This window comes from Callospermophilus lateralis, unplaced genomic scaffold (genome assembly GCF_048772815.1).
Source record: "Callospermophilus lateralis isolate mCalLat2 unplaced genomic scaffold, mCalLat2.hap1 Scaffold_43, whole genome shotgun sequence".
Lineage (NCBI taxonomy): Eukaryota > Metazoa > Chordata > Mammalia > Rodentia > Sciuridae > Callospermophilus > Callospermophilus lateralis.
Genome location: NW_027514380.1, coordinates 1,271,756 through 1,294,968, shown reverse-complemented (window position 1 = coordinate 1,294,968; position 23,213 = coordinate 1,271,756).

Genomic DNA, 23,213 nt, shown 5'->3' with positions numbered 1-23,213 from the left:
AGGATGGTATAGAGATTCAAACCAAAGGAATGAGTAACCTGCTGAATGAAATAATTACAGAAAACTTTCCAGAAATAAAAAAGGAAACAGATATACAAATTTTAGATGCATACAGGACACCGAGCACACAAAATCACAGTAGACCAACGCCAAGACACATTGTTATGAAGATATCCAATATACAGAATAAAGAGAAAATATTAAAAGCTACAAGAGAAAGGAGGCAGATTACATTCAGGGGTAAACCAATAAGGTTAACAACGGATTTTTCATCACAGACGCTGAAAGCGAGAAGAACCTGGAACAACGTATTTCAAACACTGAAAGACAATGGATGCCAACCAAGAATTCTGTATTCAGCAAAATTAACCTTCAGGTACGACAATGAAATAAAAATCTTTCATGATAAACAAAAGCTAAAAGAATTTGCAGCCAGAAAACCAGCTTTTCAAAGCGTCTTGAGCAAAATATTACACGAGGAAGAAATGAAAAACAATAACCAAAACCATCAGTGGGAAGTGCCTCGGTAAAGACAGAGGGCAGGCGGAAAGCTAATCATGGAGAAACAAACTAAATTAAAAAAAAAAGATAAATAATCAAACATGGCTGGAAGTACAAATCATATATCAATAGTAACTCTAAACGTTAATGGCTTAAACTCTCCAATAAAGCGACATAGGCTGGTAACATGGTTTAAAAAAACAAATCCAACATCATGCTGCCTCCAGGAGACACATCTGATTGGAAAAGAGGTACACAGGCTGAAGGTGAAAGGTTGGGAAAAAATATACCACACACACGGTCCTCGTAAGCAAGCAGGTGTGGCCATCTTCATATTGAATAAAATTGACTCCAAGACTAAGCTAATCAAAAGGGATAAGAAAGGACATTATATACTGTAAAAAGGAACCATTCACCAACAAGACATAACAATTATCAATATTTATGCACCAAATAATGTTGCTTCGACGTTCATAAAACAAATTCTCCTCAAGTTCGAGAATCAAATAGACCACAACACAATAATTATGAGTGACTTCAACACATCTCTCTCACCATTGGACAGATCCTCCAAACAAAAGTTGAATAAAGAAACTACAGAACTCAATATCACGATCAATAACTTAGACTTAACTGACAAATATAGAATATATCAACCATCATCAAGTGGATATACTTTTTTCTCAGCAGCACATGGATTCTTCTCAAAAATAGACCATATATTATGCCATATGCCAAACCTCAGTAAATATAAAGGGGTGGAGATAATACCATGCATTTTATCTGATCATAATGGAATGAAACTGGAAATCAATGATAGAAGAAGGAAGGAAAAATCCTACATCACATGGAAAATGAACAATATGTTACTGAATGATCAATGGGTTACAAAAGACATAAAGGAGGAAATCAAAAAATTCTTAGAGATAAATGAAAATACAGACACAACATATCAGAATCTATGGGACACAATAAAAGCAGTTTTAAGAGGGAAATTCATCGCCTGGAAGTCATTCTTCAAAAAAAGGAAAAACCAACAAATAAATGAGCTCACACTTCATCTCAAAGCCCTAGAAAAGGAAGAGCAAAACAACAGCAAATGTAGCAGAAGGCAAGAAATAATTAAAATCAGAGCGGAAATCAATGAAATTGAAACAAAAGAAACTATTGAAAAAATTACCAAAACTAAAAGTTGGTTCTTCAAAAAAATAAATAATATTGACAGACCCTTAGCCATGCTAACAAAGAAGAGAGAGAACCTAAATTACTAACATACGGGATGAAAAAGGCAATATCACAACAGATGCTACAGAAATACAGAAGACAATTATAAATTATTTTGAAAACCTATATTCCAATAAAATAGAAGATAGTGAAGACATGGATAAATTTCTTAAGTCATATGATCTGCCCAGACTGAGTCAGGAGGATACACACAATTTGAACAGACCAATATCAATGGATGAAAAAGAAGAAGCAATCAAAAGACTACCAACCAAGAGAATCCCAGGACTGGATGGGTATACAGCAGAGTTTTACAAAACCTTAAAAGAAGAATTAATACCAATACTTTTCAAGTTATTTCAGGAAATAGAAAAAGACGGGGCTCTTCCAAATTCATTCTATGAGGCCAACATCACCCTGATTCCAAAACCAGACAAAGACACCTCAAAGAAAGAAAACTAGAGACCAATATCTCTGATGAACCTAGATGCAAAAATTCTCAAAAAAATTCTGGCGAATCGGATACAAAGGCACATCAAAAAAATTGTGCACCATGATCAAGTAGGATTCATCCCTGGGATGCAAGAATGGTTCAATATGCGGAAATCAATAAATGTTATTCACCACATCAATAGACTTAAAGATAAGAATCATATAATCATCTCGATAGACAAAGAAAAAGCATTCGACAAAGTACAGCATTCCTTTATGTTCAAAACATTTGAAAAACTAGGGATAACAGGAATTTACCTTGACATTGTAAAAGCTATCTATGCTAAGCCTCAGGCTAGCATCATTCTGAATGGAGAAAAATTGAAGGCATTCCCTCAAAAATCTGGAACAATACAGGGATGTCCTCTATCACCACTTCTATTCAATATAGTTCTCGAAACACTGGCCAGAGCAATTAGACAGATGAAAGAAATTAAAAGCATAAAAACAGGAAAAGAAGAACTTAAATTATCACTATTTGTGGATGACATGATTCTATATCTAGAAGACCCAAAAGGGTCTACAAAAAAACTACTAGAACTAATAAATGAATTCAGCAAAGTGGCAGGATATAAAATCAACATGCATAAATCAAAGACATTTCTGTACATCAGCGACAAATCTTCTGAAACGGAAATGAGGAAAAACACTCCATTCACAATATCCTCAAAAAAAATAAAATAAAATACTTGGGATTCAACCTAACATAAGAGGTGAAAGATTTATACAATGAAAACTACAGAACCCTAAAAAGAGAAGTAGAAGAAGATCTTAGAACATGGAAAAATATACCCTGTTCATGGATAGGCAGAACTAACATCATCAAAATGGAGATATTACCAAAAGTTCTCTAAAGGTTTAATGCAATGCCAATCAAAATCCCAATGGCATTTCTTGTAAAAATAGAGAAAGCAATCATGAAATTCATATGGAAAAATAAAAGACCCAGAATAGCAAAAACAATTCTAAGCAGGAAGTGTGAATCAGGCAGTATAGCGATACCAGATTTCAAAGTATATTATAGAGCAATAGTAACAAAAACAGCATGGTACTGGTACCTAAACAGGCTGGTTGATCAATGGTACAGAATAGAGGACACAGAGAGTAATTTAAAAAGTTACAACTATCTTATATTTGATGAAGGGGCTAAAAGCATGCAATGGAGGGAGGATAGCATATTCAACAAATGGTGTTGGGAAAACTGGAGATCCATATGAAACAAAATGAAACTGAATCCCCTCCTCTCACCATGCACAAAAGTTAACTCAAGATCAAGGAGCTTGATATCAAATCAGAGACTCTGCATCTGATAAAAGAAAAAGTTGGTTCCGATCTACATATTGTGGGGTCGGCCTCCAAATTCCTTAATAGGACACCCATAGCCCAAAAGTTAATAACAAGAATAAACAAAAGGGACTAATTTAAACTGAAAAGTTTTTTTCTCAGCAAGAGAAACAATAAGAGAGGTAAATAGGGAACCTACATCATGGGAACAAATTTTTACTCCCCACACTTCAGATAGAGCTCTAATATCCAGAGTATACAAAGAACTCAAAAAATTAGACAATACGATAACAAATAACCCAATCAACAAAGGGGGCAAGGACCTGAACAGACACTTCTCAGAGGAGGACATACAATCAATCAACAAGTACATGAAAAAATGCTCACCATCTCTAGCAGTCAGAGAAATGCAAATCAAAACCACCCTAAGATATCATCTCACTCCAGTAAGATTGGCAGCCCTTATGAAGTCAAACAACAACAAGTGCTGGTGAGGATGTGCGGAAAAGGGTATTCTTCTACATTGCTGGTGGGATTGCAAATTGGTGCGGCCAATTTGGAAAGCAGTATGGAGATTCCTGGGAAAGCTGGGAATGGAACCACCATTTGACCCAGCTATTCCCCTTCTGAGACTATTCCCTAAAGACCTTAATAGAGCGTACTACAGGGATACTGCCACAGCGATATTCATAGAAACACAATTCACAATAGCTAGACTGTGGAACCAACCCAGATGCCCCTCAATAAATGAATGGATAAAAAAAAATGTGGCATTTATAAATTATGGAGTATTACACAGCACTAAAAAATGCCAAAATCATGGAATTTGCAGGGAAATGGATGGCACTAGAGCAGATAATGCTTAGTGAAGCTAGCCAACCCCTAAAAAACAAATACCAAATGTCTTCTTTTATATAATGAAAGCAACTAAGAACAGAGCAGGGAGGAAGAGCAGGAAGAAAAGATTAACATTAAACAGAGACATGAGGTGGGAGTGAAAGGGAGAGAAAAGGGAAATTGCATGGAAATGGAGGGAGACCCTCATTGTTAGACAAAATTACATATAAGAGGTTGTGAGGGGAATGGGAAAATAAACAAGGAGAGAAATGAATTACAGTAGATGATGTAGAGAGAGAAGATGGGAGGGGAGGGGAGGGGGGATAGTAGAGAATAGGAAAGGTAGCAGAATACAACAGTTAGTATTATGGTATTATGTAAAAATGTGGATGTGTAACCGATGTGATTCTGCAATCTGTATTTGGGGTAAAAATGGGAGCTCATAACCCACTTGAATATAATGTATGAAATATAATATGTCAAGAGCTTTGCAATGTTTTGAACAACCAATAAAAAAAATTACTAGCACACATGATGAAAAAGCTAATATCACAACAGATACTACAGAAATACAAAGGATAATTAGAAATTATTTTGAAAACTTATACTCCAATAAATTAGAAGACACTGAAGGCATGGGCAAATTTCTTCAGTCATACAATTTGCCCAGATTGTATCAGGAAGACATACACAACTTAAAGAGATCAATATCAAGTGATAAAATAGAACACACCATCAGAAGCTTACCAGACAAGAAAAGCCTAGGATCGGATGTATACTCAGCCAAGTTCTACAAGACCTTTAAAGAAGAACTCCTAAATACTATTTCAGGAAATAGAAAAAGAGGCAGCAACTTCCAATCTCATTCTATGAAGCCAATATGACCCTGAAACCAAAACAAGGAAAGACACGTTAAAGAAAGAAAACTTCAGACCAATATCTCTAATGAACATAGATGCAAAAATTCTCAATAAAATTCTGGCAAATCAAATACAAAAACATATCGAAAAGATTGTGCACCATGATCAAATGGGATGCAGCCCATGGATGAAAGGTTGATTCAACATACAAAAATCAATAAATGTAATTTATCACATTAATAGACTCAAAGAAAAGAATCATATGATCACCTCAATAGATGCAGAAAAAGCATCTGACAAAATACAGCACCTTTACATGTTCAAAACACTAGGAAAACTAGGAATAACAGGAACATATGTCGACATCGTAATAGCTATCTATGCTAAGCCTAAGGCCAACATCATTTTAAATAGAGAAAAATTAAAGGCATTTTCTCTAAAAACTGGAATATGACAGGGATGCCCTCTTTCACTACTTCTATTCAACATAGTTCTTGAAACACTGGCCAGAGCAATTACACAGATAAAAGAATTAAAAGGATACACACAGGAAAAGAACAACTCAAACTGGCACTATTTCTTCATGATATAATTCTATACATAGAAGATCCAAAAAGCTACACCAGAAAACTTCTAGAAATACTAAATGAATTCAGCTAAGTAGCAGGATACAAAATCAACACTCATAAATCAAAGGCATTTCTGTATAACAGTGAAAAATCCTCTGAGAAAGAAATGAGGAAACTACCCCATTTAAAATAACTTCAAAAAATAAGATACTTGGGAATCAACAACAAAAGAGATGAAAGAACTATAAAATGCAAATTATAGGTCCCTAAAGAAAGAAATAAAAGAAGACCTTAGAAGATGGAAAGACCTTCCTTGCTCTTGGATAAGAAGAATTAATATTATCAAATCACTATACTACCAAAAGCACTATACAGATTCAATGCATTTCCAATCAAAATCCCAATGGCATTCCTCATAGAAACAGAAAAAGTAATCGTAAAATTAATCTGGAAAAATAAGGGACCCAAACAAGCTAAAGCAATCCTTAGAAAGAAAAGTGAAACATCACTATACCAGATATTAAACGATACTACAGAGCAATAGTAACAAAAACAGCATAGTATCAGCCCCAAAACAGACTGGTAGATCAATGATACAGAATAGAGGATACAGAGACTAACCCCCCAAATTACAATTATCTTATATTAGAGAAAGGTGTCAAAAACATGCACTGGAGAAAAGACAGCAACAAATGGTGTTAGGAAAACTGGAAATCCATATGCCATAAAATGAAATTAAATCCCTCTCACCTTGCATCAAAGTCAACTCAAAGTGAATGAAGGACCTAGAAATTAAACCAGAGACTCTGTGTCTAATAGAAGAAAAAGAAGGCCTAATCTTCATCATGTGGTATTAAGCCCAAACTTCCTTAATAAGATTCCTATGCGCAAGAATTAAAATCAAGGATCAATAAATTGGATGGAATCAAACTAAACAGAATCTTCTCAGCAAAAGAAACAATCTGTGAGGTGAACAGAGAACCTACATACTGAGAGCAAATTTTTACCCCCTAACACATCAGATAAAGCACTAATCTCTGGGGTATATAAAGAACTCAAAAAGCATGAAAAAAAAAAAAATCAACAAATGAGCCAAGGCCCTGAAAAGACACTTCTAGAAGAGGATATAGAGTCAATCAACAAATATTTGAAAAATTCTCATCATCTCTAGCAATTAGAGAAATCCAAATCAAAACTACTTTTAGATATCATCTCACTCCAGTCCGAATGATAGCTATTATGAAGACAAACAACAACAGTGTTGGCAAGAATGTAGGGGAAAAAGGCACACTCATACATTACTGGTGGAACTACAAATTGGTGCAGCCAATATGGAAAGCAGTATGGAGATTCCTTGGAAATCTTGGAATGGAACCAGCATTTGACCCAGCTATCCCTCTTCTCGGTCTATACACAAAGGACTTAAAAACAGCATCCTACAGGAACAAAGCCACAACAATCTTTATAGCAGCACAATTCACAATAGCTGAACTATGGAGCCAATCTAGATGCTCTTCAGTGGATAAATGGATAAAAGAAATGTGTCATGTATACATAATGGAATTTTACTCATCAATAAAAGAAAATAAAATCATGGCATTTGCAGGTAAATGGATGGCGTTGGAGAACATAATGCTAAGTGAAGTTAGCAAATACCAAAACAACAAATGCTGAATGTTCTCTCTGATATAAGGAGGCTAACTGATAGAGGGGTAGAGATGGGGAACATGAGAGGAATAGATTAAATCTAGATAGGGCAGTGGGGCGGAAGGGAAAAGAAGGGTCAGGGGACTAGCAAGGATGTTGGAATGTGAAAGACATCATTATCCAAAGTAAATATATGAAGACATGAATTGGTGTCAACATACCTTATATACAACCAGAGATATAAAAATATGTGCTGTATATGTGTCATAAGAATTGTAATGCATTCTGCTGTTATTTTTTTTAAAATTAATTTTAAAAAACTGGAAAAAAAGAAAAAGAAAATGCAAAAAATAAAAATGAAAGAAAGAAAAAAAGAAATGAGAGAGTATATGCTAAAAACCAAAACAAAAACTAACAATAAAACCCCAGGACACTTCCAGTAATCATAATGTGGAAGTATTGCAATTTTATTCTTTGACTGATATGTATTATGGGACAAAAGAAATGAGCATTTATGAGACATGAAAATTAAATTATTCCCTCTATGCTTCCAAACCAGAGTTATCAATGTGGAAGAAACAGTATTCGAAAAAATAAAGATGATAAATAGAAGCTCTACTCTCAATTAAGTATCAATATACACATGGAAGTATGAAGTTCATAAGCATGTATGTATATACACACATAAAATATATACACACATATAAAGACACAATAAATATGTAAAATATATACATATGTACACACATATAAAGATATAATAAGTAAATACATATATATACACATATTAAAGTATATTCTCAAATCCTTCCATCCCCCTCCATTCTCTCCCAGGTCCAGTGGGACTGAGGGGTTCCTGAGTGGTGACAGAAGGATGCAGTAGTCACTGTGACCCAGCATGCCTGGTGCAGTCAGCCAATGAATGCACCTCCTAGCAACCCTGGTGAGTGGTGCTGGTAGATGGGTGAGAGGCCATAGGTAAGATTGGCCACTCCTCCTTGTAGACCCATGCTCCACTTCCAGTGGCTGAGAAAGTGAGTGTTGCATTTGTTAAAAATAATGTGTCTCTTGGCATTGGTCCCTAGATCCTCCCTCATACCATGGTAGGTGAACTGGTGCTTGTCTTGTATCTTCCTCTGATGTGGCTGGGACAGGAAGCTCCTTGCTTGCCTACACAGGGTGAGTCAGAGTGCTGTCCGTCCACCCGTCTGTGACATGGGGACAGATTTCTGGAAAGTGACCAGGATGCAATATTTCTCTTTTGCTAACAACCATAAAATTAAATATGTGTATTTATATAATCTAATATAGAAGAGTATTTTAAAGCCACAATTAAATATTAAACTTTTTTCACTAAAATATATTTCTTCTGATACACATCAAATTTTGTCTCTTGTTATTATTATCCCATAGATTTCTTGGGTGCTAGATAAGCGTTATGAACTTTCGTAGATTATTTTCACTTATATATCTTTAACTAGTATGTGCAAACAATTCATGCTAAGGTTTTATTTACATTGAAGCTAATTATTAGTTTTCTTTTGGGATGCACTCAAGTAATTTTAAATGATACAGAAAATTAAACTCACACTGTCCTTAACATAACACTTTCTCTTCTGCTATTTAGTAAAAATGGATCACAAAACTATTAAATTTGTGCTGTTCTGCTGACAGTGAAACTTAATGAAAGCCCATATGCTATCAAGTGAAAGTTAAAAGAGTAGAGCTAAAGAAATTTCTTTATTGTATGTGAAATGTGAGTTTTTTAGAAAGTGAATAGGCTAAAAGCAATTTAATGAGTTACCTTCTAAATTGAGGTGATAAGAGTAAAAAGGAGGCTTTGTAGTGCCGAAGTCCGGCTGGGCAAAATAACCAGGAGGTGAAAAGCAACTTGAAGGTTGAAGCGGGAACTGCTTTATTGAGGAGAAACTCAGCGGGAACTGAGCAGGAACTCAAGGTAGCGGGTACCCAAGGTAGCAGGCACCAGTTTATTGCTGAACAGCAGATATATATATACCTAACTGATTACACACAGCTTGACTCAATTAGCATTATCTAGATACAGCAGTCAGCCAATAAGGAATCCTTATCATCTTAATGGCTCCGTGGCATTGCCTCACAAACCACTCCTCCTGGCAAACTGCCAGATGCCATCTTGACTTGATTTGTGGTCTCCAACATTGTAGAAGTTGTGAGAAAGCAATTTAGATGTTCCTGATGATGTCTAAGAGGCCTGGGTGCCTAGAATCAATCTAAATCTGAAACTACTTCAAGGATATTGAATAGGAACACTGTGTCGTGTACCATTTTTGTATTTATCTTTGTTTGTTGATCTGCAATTACTCTTAAGACATTAATTATTTATTGTACTGTTCCATTTAAAGAGTCAGAGAATGAAGACATATATCTCCAAAGACCAAAGTGATGTTCCTGAACAGGAAGTTTCTTTATGTGTCCTGTATCCATGACTACTTTTTAATTTTTCATTATATTTCAACTAGAATTGGAAAAACTCTCATATTACTTTCAGGTCTATATTCATGTAAGTTTTGACTTATCTCTTGAATGTCCCAACTTCAAGAGATAACTCAAAATAAATAATAAAAATAATAAAAATAATTTATTATTTACCAAAGACATATTTAGCCTAAACTTCTATGATAAATATGCCTTTGGTAAATAATAAATTAAAACACCTCATTATGTATAAAGCCATAAATAACTTTCCGCATCATTTATTATTTACTACCAGCAAGACATCTGTTAACAGTTTACACACATTATCTAATTTAACACCCATGGTTTCTAATAGGCTCCATTTAAAGATGCTCAAAGATCACTGACTTTTCCAAGTTTTGAAATATTAATGGAGAAAATGGGCATTTTAACCCAGTTCTTCTCAGGCTGAAAATCAAATGAATTATTGTTTAAAATACTAAATACAAAATCATAACTGTGTGAAAAATTTAATGAGCCAATTTTTAATTTTACATTGAACTGCCTTTATATAGAAAAGGCTAATGTAAGAAAAGGTAATGAGAGATTTGACTGCAAAATTATTTTAAATGACTTCACAAAAAAAGAATCCATAAATTGCAAATAAAATTAGTATTATATCTCTCAAATAGTAAAAATTTACATGAAAAAGTGATATTATCAATTGAAAAAAATAATGCTTGTACAATTAGAAAGAGACAGGGCACATACCTTACTAAATAAGAAATACAGAGTCAGCATTAACATATAAGAAATGCTGAAATACATACTAACTAATATGTAAAAATTTTTAAGGTGAAAAATCATTTTAGAATTTAGAGATGGGCAATATTTAAAAAAAAAAAATCTAAAAATATTTGTAAAGGAAAAAATATGCTTTTAGAGAAAGAAAAGAGAATTCCAGGTTTTAAATATGTTGGAAGGAAGAGAGAAAAAAAAGAAAAAGGATGAGTAATCAATATGAAAATCACTCAAATCAATCAATGTAATGAAAAACAAACAAACAAAAAAAACAAATAAAAAACACCAATGCGCAACAAAATGATCAAATTTACTGAATTTTAAGTCCACTACTTATGGTGAAAAAAGATAAATTTATTACCACCATATATTACAAAGGTAATATATTATTACCTTAGACTAGAAAAAGGAAGAATAGTGTTACTTCATTAGATAATTAACAACTTATGCAAATGCCTGGAATTTTATTGAGTTTGGAGCTGAGAATTAAACCAAGTGTCACAAAGATTTATAGATTATCTCTTAGTGATATAACATTTTTTTTTATTTTTTTGCCTACTAAGAGTTGTTTCAGAGTAATGTCTTTATTGTTTCCAGAATTTAATAACTGAAAACAACTGTGTTGTAAAAGATGGAGGACAATGGGAAAAGTTTAAGCTGCATTTGGACTAATCAAAGAGCAAATTAATGTATTTTCTGATTTCAAAAAATACTAAAAAATATGAACACCTTTTAGCTCATGAATACTCTTCCATAATATAACAAGTTTTATATATATATATATATATATATATATATATATATATATATATATATATATATAAACACTATTTATATTTGAAGATTACTGTGACATTATTTAAAGCATCTGAAAATTTAGTGTAGCTTCTACAAGTTTATATAAAGGAATGGATTTAATTTTAGCATATCCATTATGTGAAAAAAAATTATTAACTTAAAATTATGATGCCAATTTATTTACTCTAATAATAGGTATAAAAAGATAATCAAGTTGAAAAAAAAACATGTTTTATCCTGGTTTTGAAAAATGCTAATCCAGTGGTAATGATACATAACATTATACAGAAAATATTAGCCATAATCAAGATGATAATTCTTTTTTATTTTACATTAAACTTTATGAACATAAAAAATTGACATCCTATTCCTAAAATATTGTTAGATGTTTGACAATAGGTAGAAATAACACAAAATTAGAGAATGAGAACTAATGCTAAAATTTAAGCTACAACTTTATTACTACCTATGTGAATAATGAAACACATTATTTTTAAGTATTCCTCATTCTTTGGTCATTTGAAAATGTAAGGCTGTATATGAATATACTTTTAACATGAAATAATATTTATTATTTTTTCAGAATAAAGTCTCAGAACCGTAAATTTTCTTATGCTTCATAAAAGCACTATTGTGGTTCTTACCAGGCCAATAATAATAACACTAATAATAAAAAATTTTTCAAGGCTGAGATTTCCCTTTCATGCTCAGAAGATACACAGACAATTGGCACCAAATTATAGATTTGGGACAAACAAAACCTTGATCTGTCAGTACAAGTAGAAAAAGTGAAGCTCAAGTGCTGCAAAAGGATTTGATAGTACAACAGTTTGTTTGTTTTGGTACCAGTGATTGAACTTAAGAGGCCCTGGACTACTGAGCCACATCCCAGCCCTATTTTGCATTTTTTAAAGATATTTTTTAGTTGTTGATGGACCTTTATTTATTATTTATTTGTATGTGGTGCTGAGAATAAAACACAGTTCCTCACACATGCTAGGCAAACACTATATTATGAGCCACAACCCCAGCCCTCGTATTTTGTATTCTTATTTAGAGATGGTCTCACTGAGTTGCTTAGCGCCTTGCTGTTGCTGAGGCTGGCTTTGAACTCCTGAGCCTCTAAGCAACTGGGATTACAGTTGTGCACCACCGTGCCTGGCTGATAACACAACAATTTATTAAAGCAGAAGCATCTTCTGTGAATTTATTGGACAGCTTCTGCTTTTTCAAGTGCAATCATGTGCTTTCTTTCATTCTAACTGATGACTGATTCCTTTCTCTTCTTCTGTCCAGATAACTTTAAGCTCCTTATCTTTATTGAATCTAACTTAGAAAACAAATGTGTTGTGTTCTAACATCAACTATGAAACACATTTTTGTGTTTTGATTTTCCATATTATATCCCTAAAATCACAGTCACTTCAAAAAGACACTACATTGTGTTTTATGAACATTCCAAATAATAAGTAGCTAAGATAAATATTTTCTGAACTCTGAATGTTAAAATCTGGTAGTTCTTTATATTCTCATATTCTAAAATAGCTACTGGTACTTCTTTATATTCTCATATTCTAAAAAAGCTAATATGATGTACATAGGTGTTCAAACTGGAGAGATTGAGTAGAGCTTGACACTAGGGGGTTAAAAATTGTTTGCCTTGGTTTCTTCTACTTTAATTATCATTTTTTAGTTGAGTTCCCCTTAATTTTATGTTGGAATATTATAATAATATCCTGACTCTCATGTGTGTGTGTGTGTGTGTGTGTGTGTTTCAATTTACTTTTTAAGCTCATATGTCTGATATCAGCACCTCCCTATATAAGCACCATAACTGTTCCCAGTAAAAAGTAAAAGCAGACACACTTAAAATTTTGCATCTACAATTTACCCCTTTCCCTCAAGTGTTACTTTCAATACATCATCATTTTATTGTTAACAAGTTAAATATTGCTCCAATTCTCCTTCTTCTTCTATCCTCTTTGTTATTACCACAAATCAGTGTTCTGGGGTGGGAGACTCCCCTGGGAACATCTGAAAATGCCTAAAGATATTGAGATGCTGTTATACTGGAGGGAAGGGAAATATTACTGACATCTAGTGAGTAGAAGCCTTGGTTATTGATAAACTACTACATTTTACAGCAAAACCCCCAACAGCACAGAATTCTGTAATGCAGAACCGTCATAATGCTGAGGTCCAGAAACTGCCTGAGATCAAGATATCATTAACTTGTAAATAGATACCTGAAACAACAGGATGAATGAATGATCTCTCTCAGTTGCTCTGGCTCTCATCCAAGACAAATTTCCACACTACAGCACAACCAGTCTGTCCAAAATGTAAAAAGAGCCTGTATTTAATACTTAAAACTTTAATTACTTAGTACAAGGGATGGAAGGCATTATAAAATTCTTCATAAATTATTTCCTCATTAACTCTTTAGATTCTTCTCACCTCCCTTTTTTTTTCTATACCAAACTTAAGTGCTATTGAAGAGTTTTCTATTATTTAAATTTTCATCTTCTCTCTCTGTTGTCTGATTTCTGGCATTTTGATATGCTGAAGCTTCTGCATGATTGCTATGACACTCAATTGATAGGGCTTGTTCCCTTTGGACATAGGTCTCCCTCTGAGGACAAAATAGAATATAATCATGAAAATGCAAATAACCACTGCATCACTGGAATTTCTGAGAGAGCTTATTAGACTATTTTGGAAAATTAATTTAGAACATTTTGTTATTGTGTTGCATTCTAAAAAACAAACACCCACCTCAGTTTGTTATTTTTGCCATTTTAACACACAATAAGATACTTCTGAGACAAAGTTTTTCTCCTGATTTGTTTGGCACTGGAACATGGAGTCATCCACCAGGACAGAGTGGCTAAGGAAGATGGACTTCCCTTAATTTTCAGATGCCCCAGTTGTGTGCATTAAATATAATTCCATCTACTTAATAGCCAGGAAGTCACAAAATAATTGAGAAAAAATAGCAGGTTTTGAGACAGTGAGGAATTCTTTCTGCTTATACTTTTAGAAAGGCAAATCAATATGAACAAAATTTCTAGTGATGTTAATTGGCTTAGGTAAGGTAGGGGATAGCCATATGAACAAGTCACTGACATATCAAAGAGGAGTTGGATATTTCCAGATGGAGCAGAGTGAGACTGAGAGGTCTGTGAAAAGAAAATAGGATTTCAGGAGGTGCATCATCATCTGCCTAACTAGAAATATATTAGACAGTTAAAGGAACTGAAACACTTTAATTTGATTGAAATCCACAATATATTTCTATAACAAAGGGAAAATAGGCAAAAGAGAAATTGGAGAGTACATTGCTTGGTCCTTTAATAAGCAAAGACAGAAATAACATGGGGACCTTTACATTTTAGAATAATCTCATTGGCTTTACTGCTGACGATGGGATAACAGGATGTAAGATCTATGAATGGATAGAGTAGAGCTTACTATATTTTAGCAGAAAGATGATACAATTTCTAATGTCATTATCAGTTACCAGATGATGTTATTTAGAGTCAACAAAATATGATTACATTGAGAAGTAAATTGAGAAGTAAAGTTGATATATGTTTGATTTGATATATTTTCACTTGGAATTTATATATTTAAAAGAAACCTTTTATAATTTACACTAAGTGTTTACTGTGCCTCTATAGATGACATATTTGAAGGATTTACTGAGTCTGAGAATTTTAGTGTTTTAGCCTCCTGATTCATTAATATAAAATGTTACATTTTAAGTAAGGGAAGTATTTTTTGTTTGAATTACTGCTGTCTAAAAAAGATATTTAAATTATTATATCAAACAAGAATTTATTGTGTCTGTTTTTATTATTTAATTTTCTGTTTATTGTGTTATGGAAAACAAAAGCTTAATAATGGAAAATTACATTTATTTTACATAATTTTGGAATAATTTTTAGCTAAGTTATCTATCTCAAAAAATAAAAAGTAAAGTTTTAGAAAGCCTGATATGTGGTAGGAGGTGGAAAACTAGAGGTGTGCAGATTTGTGTTTAGAGAGTGATCCTTCCCATCTCCTCTAGATGATTCCCTTACTCTTACCATTTCTCCAAATTTGATATTGATACTCTCTTCTCACCTTTTTCCGAAGAGGCAATTTCATTACTTTCTATGATTGCAGAAAGTGATGATTACATTATATTAGATTTTGACACTAAATTATACACTGGTGAGAAAGCCATGCTCTTCATTTGGTTTTTATTTTCATCACTACGATAATACAAAGGTGACTTGCATTCTGTAGTCACAAGTTACTTCAATATTCCTAGTAAAACATAACAGAAACATTTTTATTTCATTAATATTTCCTGAAGGGAGATAATTCTTTGTTGTATACTAGAGTCTTTTTCCCCAAGTTTTGAAAAGCAAAATGTCTCCAGGTATTGTCATCTATCTCCTAGACTATGAATATGGGGGAAGAGGCAAAAACTTCCATGATCCAGATGCAAAAAAAAAAAAAAATTAAATGTTTAAAGATATTTCATCTTTTAAATTCTAATGAAATGCCCAAACACAATTCTTTTTTTTTAATTTAATGTTTAGTTGTAGTTGGACACATACCTTTATTTTATTTATTTATTTTTATGTGGTGCTTAGGATTGAACGCAGGGTGTCGCACATGCTAGGCAAACACTGTATCACTGAGCCACAAGCCCAGCCCCCCCAAAAACAATTATTGTCTAAAGAAATATAGAAAGAAAAAATCATCACTTTATATGCCTGTAGATCTAATAGATCTACAAGTGGTTTTGTTATATCATATTTGTAGAAAAGAGGAGAATGTAAGATAAAATTTTCCCATTCAGTTTTCTTAATCTGAATGCTCTTGTACTCTAAGCAAGACTTGTTGATTTTCCTCATAATTAAACATAATCTACATTCTGTTACAGCAACACATTCAAGGAGAGAATTAGGTACCAATTGTTTACTTGCAGGAAAAAAATTAACAATTTGCTTCATGTTGCTTTGAAATAACCATTTTGGTTTTTAAAAAGTACCCAAAGTTTTCACCTACTTTCTCCTTACATTATTGTCATTGAACATAATAGACAGCTAATAAAAGTGTGACCTTATGTGGGGGAGATATTATTTTCAATCGGTCACTCCTTTGGATAAATGTTTTGTGTCATTCAATGTTAACTGAGTCCTTCTGCTCCACTGGCATATATGGGAGACACAATAAGGATTACTGTAATTATCAACTACTTCCTATAATCAAATAGAAATGATAGTAAATAATCTTTAAGTGAATAATATTAAATATCACAATTATGAAAAGGTAAAGAATACGAGTTATTCAATATTTTTTTCGAATTCCAACTCACTGTTTTGCCTGGAATTCCACTACATTATGTTGAAGTAATTGGTAAATTATACTATTATGAGTGTAAATTTTACAAATGTTGAAATTACTGCGTTCTGAATAAAATCACAAACTCTTAAAATGGGATATTTAAAGAGGGAAAAACATTAACTAATACAACTATCTAAAAAATTTTATTATACTTTACTGGGCAGTCATAGTCATAGTATTCTTATAAAAACTTTTGAAAACTTTTTTTGTAGTTGTAGATGGACATAATGCATATATTTTATGTTTTTTTTTATGTGATGCTCAGGATCAAACCCAGTGCCTCACACATGCTAAGCAAGCATTCTGCCACTAAGCTACAGCCCCAGCCCCAAGGCATTCTTTTTAAGTATCATTAAGTTTACACATATTTTTTGGAAGAAATTGAGTATTTCTTCATCTATGATCAACACTTTTAGGCTAATTTTCTGTTTTAACTCAAGTTTTAAAAAACCTGCTTTTATTCACATTAAAAAAAACCTGCATGATATGTACTCAATAATTAGATGATGAATAAAGATGTAATTATTCCTATAAGTAGGATGTGGATGCACTGGAGCAAACACCAGCAAGAGTGAGGGCATGCTGCTAAAATGTCTCACCTACCTTTATCATGCTGTATCCACTTTAGGGATCCAATTTATGTGGTTAACAGAAATTTCAACAAATTCCTTTCATCCTCACAACAATTATACAATGGGGAGATCAACTAAATCTTCATTTTACAACTTGGGAAACTGAAGAACAAAAATATCCCACAACTTATAAAAAGTGGCATGCCAATAGTGGCACAGCATAGATCTGAACAGTCTTGCTGCAGTAGCAGGATTTTCCCAACCTCAATAGACACACAATTCAGTTAGCAATCTTATTAAATTCAGATTCAGACTCAGTACTTCTGGTTAGGGGAAAACAACATTCTGAGTTTTAACAATCACACCTGTGATACAGATGTTGCTAGTCTGAAGATCACCCTTTAGCAAAGTTCTAATCTACACTGGACAATAGTGAGAGATATGGCAACCAACAGAAACACAGTTTATCCTCAGAAAATTACTCTTATGTGCAAATTGCCAACTTCTGATTTAGAACTTATGCTAATTCTTTTTCTTTCTTTTAAAAAGGGAAGTTAACAAAATTTGGAAGTATTATAGTATTTACAAGTATTATAGTAGCTGATTTCAGGTTTTGATAGTAAACATATGATTAATATAAACTTGAAACTATAATATCTACCCCCCATAAGGCCTTCCCCTCATCCAAAAATGATTTACAATTACTCTTCAATATCATTTTAATATAAATTCAGTCAAAACCCATTAATATTTAGGAGTACATGTTTGTATCCTCTACACAGGAAAAGAAATTCAAGATTAACTTAGAAATACAGCACCTTTCTAAACTTTTGCTGTTTACACAAGTGCTGACTGTAAGTGGAAAAGGAAGCACATCCTTTGATAAATAGAACGTAAATGTCAACACATTACTAAACAACTCTCCTCCATAACTTTCTGTAAAACAAAGAGATGTTCATAATAATTTCCCTTCATGCTTACTGGTGAATTGATTTTTATACCCTAATCTAAAATATACAATGTAAAAAGTATAAACATAAACCAAAAAACATATATTATTTCCCTCTGTTTAAAATGCATTGGCCCACAGGCCTTCAATACTTAAAACCTAAAATACCATCAAATCATTAGAAATTAAATCTTTATCAACCTTTTTTTTACTAAAAGAAAAAGAAGTATTCCTATTGACATATAATCAAACACTTTTAAAGTCATGCATTTAATTTGACAATGATATCTACCCAAAGGCCATCCTGGATGTGTATATTAGACCTAATTATGTAACTAAAGAATAAATTATTAATTAAAACAAAAGATGGGATTTAAGACAAATCTCCCTAGTACAAGTAATTCTGGTTTTCCTATATCTCATTCAACATTTCCTGAATGTACCCAGATACACTTAACATTTCTTCCCTGAGGGATAATTAACACTGTCACATACTTTGACAAGTTTACACACACACACACACACACACACACACACCCCTTACCAAAAGCCATAACTAAATAATTGCACCTAGAAGTAGCAAGCATAAGGTTTCAAAGGTCTCATGCAATATTAACCCACAAATTCTAAATGTACTTATGATTGTGGAATCCCATTTTTAATTACAACATAAATTAACAAATCTAAACAATACAACTACCATAAAGCTAAAACTCTCATTTATGCAGCTATGAGTTAAAAGAAATATAATACCAAAATCTATTGCATTTTCTGGCATGAAAGCAAAAACACAATACAAATTCAGGCTTTTCTATCAAAATTACAAGAATTAACCTTCTACCCAGAAGAATCCAAAACACACAAAAGCATCTGCATTATTTTACATCTGAGGTATATGGAAAAAAGTCTGTCCCCAAAGTAGTAAGAAACAACTTCTAATTTCCTAAGAAACTTGTATGTTATATTTGTGTTTTTTTCCTGAATCATTTACACAGCCACAAAGAAACTCAAATATTAAAGAACTAGAGAAGTTAAAATATGTCCTTTTCAATAGCCAACAGTCACCAAAGACTGTGACAAAAGAAAATAGATATAAGTATTCCATGTTACTGTGCACAAGCAATCCCAAAGTTTTAATGTTTCACTAGTTAAATCACTAAATGTTAAGCATTATTTGATGAACTTAAATTAAATCTGGTATATAAAGAGAAAAATATGTGATAAGTGAAACTTACTTTCTATTTCACAGAAAAATTTTACTCCATCTAAAATAATCCTGTGACTTTGTGAAAATAGTCCTGGGTTAAACGCTTAAAGTACATTCCTTTACCAAATGTACCAGTACATTACTGCTCTGAAAGCATTCAATATGTCTACTATGTTCTCTAGAAGTATAGTCATACACTGGTTTAAGCCATTTGCTTCAACAGAAAACCTTAAAAACGTTTGACCTGACATGCAACTTTAGGACATGTGAATTTTAAGATCTTTACATCTTTCGTAATGGAAATTATCAGAATATACTCTGAAAGTTAAGTGATTCTTCCACAGAGCAAATCTAACTTGACCTCCTAAATGGTACAGATTTGACACATCATTTAGAAGGCAAAAAGAAATACTGATTTACTTCTTCTCTAAAGCAATACTGTTCAACAAAATTATAATGCAAATTACACACGTAATTTTGAATTTTCTAATAACTACGCTAAAATGATAAAAATACAATTTTTAAAACATTTACTAAACATGCCAAATATTATTTCAACATGTAATAAATATCTTTAAAATATTTATTCTTTTACAAATTGTACTAAGTTTTCAAAATCCAGTATGCATTTCACACTTACAGCATATCACATTTTCAACTAATCACAACATCCTGGTCCTTAGTCAGAATGTGGCTAGTGGATACACTATTGAGCAGTATATTTGAGTAATATTTTGAGATCTGACATACCACTCTATTTATAATTATTTCACTTTCATGTCTCCTTTTTAAACTGAAATGGCTGCAACTACAAATATAAGCAAAACTGTTAATTCACTGGATAAATCAGGATCAGATTCCCCTTATCTGGGGATATGGTTAACACACACAATAAGTAGTAAATGGATTATTCCTTATTATGTCTCAAGTAGACTTCAGAAATGGTGCTGATCAACATGAGCAAACACAATTTGTAGCAAAAACACAGGTTAAACACCAAAACATTTTTATATCAAATCATAACACTGCGTTAATTATAGCATTCCTTCCCCTCTCATTCTTGAGCACATACTTCTATGCAATTCATTTATAATATTTCTCTCTAAATTTGATAAATTTTGTCAACCATACAGTCACCATTCAAAAATAAACAGAACACTATATAAGACACAAATGAAAAAAAAATCAACCAGCTATTTTTAATACAATTTGTCAACCAATCTTAAATTCTGAATTCCACTGAATTTGATTCTTCTCACAATTCCAATTAATTTACTGCTAAGAATTTTTCCAAGTCATTAGGATATTTGCTTAAAATGTAAATAATTCCAACAATGTGTTTTCTAGAAAATAACAACTACAACCATAGCTTAGCACACAAAATTTGTCCTTTAGGCAAGTTACTGAATAAATCAAACAGCTATAACTGTACTCCTGTTTAATGCTTTTACATTTTGTAACACCATATTCAACAATTTCTAAATTTAGAAAATCAATTCAGATTGCACACAAGCACTAACTTTAAAACTTAAAAATTTACAGGTTTCTACAAAATACTTGTGAATAAATATATTCCACAGAAAAAACAAAAGAAAAATCAACACCACTCAAATCTCAGCAAGAAGCACAAGATCGCTATATTCATAATTACAGAATATATGATACATGCTAAGAGTATTTTCCTCCTAATTTAATTTAATTCACCTGGGCAATTTTTGTTTAAAGAACTTGCAAAGCTTTAAGGACACAAACATAGCTAGCTAGCCTCTTCTGCTGCACATACATACAAGGATAATACATTCATTTCCTGATATTGTTCCACAATTTAGAAATCAAAACAACAAAATTTGTTTCTTACCTGCAGTTAGGAGAGGATTAAGGGTTATTTCAGCTAGATCCTTCTGAATTCCATTAGTGAAATGGGAACAGACAAAAAGGATTTGAGACAGTCTACAGAATAACCAGAAAATCAGAATGCCCTCTACCATTATGCAGGTAAATGCAAGGCTGGTTTTGCCTTCAGTAATGCTAACATTGCTGCTTCCTCTTTGTTCTCAGAGGCATAACCCAAACTCCTTAACAAAAAATTGCAGCTTTTGTCTCACTTGCTACTGTAAATAGGTAAGTCATTTACACCTGATTTGAGAAAGTCCTCCACTACTACTAAACAAAAGGATATAAAATCCATTTTAAAACTCTTTTTACCAAAGAAATTCTCTTTTCAAGCTTATATGCAAATGGGACAAAACGGAAGGAGGAAAAGCACTAGAATATTTTTGAAAATGACTTCAAATGTCAAGATTCAAATGTGCAAGAGCACATTAATAGTTTTATCAATATTATATCTGTTTAATAAAAATTTAAAATTTACAAATACCTTTACCAACGAAAAACTCCCAAGGACTATTTTAGCAATCTTACTTAACCATTTCTTTTCTCTGATCTTAGGTACAGCATGTAAATTTAAATTTCATACTCTTGGAGGAAAGAGGGCCTTGAGGTAAGGGGTAAGGGGAAAAAGAGCATTTCTCTGATTTTCTTGAAATTTACAATGTTTTCAAAAGTTGTTTAATGTTCTCTCCAAAAGATTACAACACACTGAGAACTGAGAAGAATTTTAAATTATTTCAAAGACTGCTGCTATTCAATATAATATTCTCAAGTTTATTAGTGTTTGATTAATGGTGCAATGATGGTGAAAATATACAGAAAAATAAGAACATGAATCACTATAAAATGCAATAATTGATCAGTTTTTATATTCTCTTTTTCTTTTAGTTCTGATCAATGAAAAACAACAAAACATCAACATTAGGTAATGCTATAGGTACATTTTATGTTTGATACAAGAGTTCTACTCAATACAACCACTATCACCGATGGAGTCCAATTGATGGATTTTTTTTGCCATCATAGAAAATAAAAGTCAGCAGGAAATAATCTTTCACTTACAACCAACAAAATGTTTTTTCCTGATGTTGATTTTCACTACTATGTCAAGAACATCCACGAGTTTTAAAGATGTGCAAAGTTTTAACAGAAAAGTGACACCTGAGATTGTTAATAGCTACTTTTCTGTTTTATTTGTTCTCACAAGAACAAGGAGGGATAACTATAACTACAAAAAATTATACCTATTATGCAGGATTTAAAAACTTGTTTGTAAAACTAAGCAAATTTAAAATCTGCTTTCAAAAAAAGCCAAGGCCTGACATTCAACATTTTTTAGCAAATATAAACTTTTTTGATCATTTCCTTTCATGAAAAGTGACACATTTCCTTTTATGAAGCTGCCACCACAGATGCCTGGACTGACACCCAGGTGGACTCATGCTAATTTCTTTCAAGAGTATAACTCACAAAAGGAAACATCCCCAATGTACCATCAGTTTCACAAATTTTCTTTGCCAACTCCTTAAACTGTCAGGATGAGGATTCAGTCTCTAGGACTCTTGCTGAAATTGCCAAAGTACAGAATAAGTTTGCTTAGAAGCATAATTTTAGTGAGGGCATTATCATGCTCCCTAAAGGATGACAATTCATTCAAGTACAAATAAAATTGGTCATGAAGTATTTCTGGAGTATTGTTCTTGGTGTAAAAATAAAAGCATCCAATTGCTTGGAAGACAACCTGAC